The following is a 489-nucleotide window of genomic DNA, read 5'->3' as shown; positions in this document are numbered from 1 at the left end:
TGGCCACACCCAAAGAGTTGCAGTCAAAGGCTCAATGTCCAAGTGGAACCCAGCAACCCCCACTCAGGCGTCCACATTGGGGCCAACACTATTCAGTTTCTTTACTAGTGAAATAGAGAGTGGAATTAAGCGCACCAGAGTAAGTGGTGTTGTCATGGTTAAACTAAGTTAAACTAAGCACGAGACAGCCAATCACTCCCTCCTAGTGGAGTGGGGGAGAGAACCAGAAGAGTAAAAGTGAGAAAACTGAATTTAGAAGACAATTCAATAAGTAAAGCAAGGGACGTGCAAACAAGCAAAGCAAAACAAGGAATTCATTCACCACTTCCCATGGACAGGCAAGGTGTTCAGCCATCTCCGGGAAAGCAGGGCTCCATCACACGTAATGGTGACTTGGGAGGACAAAATGCCATCACTCCAAACATCCCCCCCTTCCTTTTTCTTCCCCCAGCTTTCTATGCTGAGCATGACATCATATGGTCTGTAATG

This window comes from Egretta garzetta, unplaced genomic scaffold, assembly GCF_000687185.1.
Source record: "Egretta garzetta isolate BGI_Z169 unplaced genomic scaffold, ASM68718v1 scaffold22, whole genome shotgun sequence".
Classification (NCBI taxonomy): Eukaryota; Metazoa; Chordata; class Aves; order Pelecaniformes; family Ardeidae; genus Egretta; species Egretta garzetta.
Note: the sequence above shows the minus strand (reverse complement) of the source record.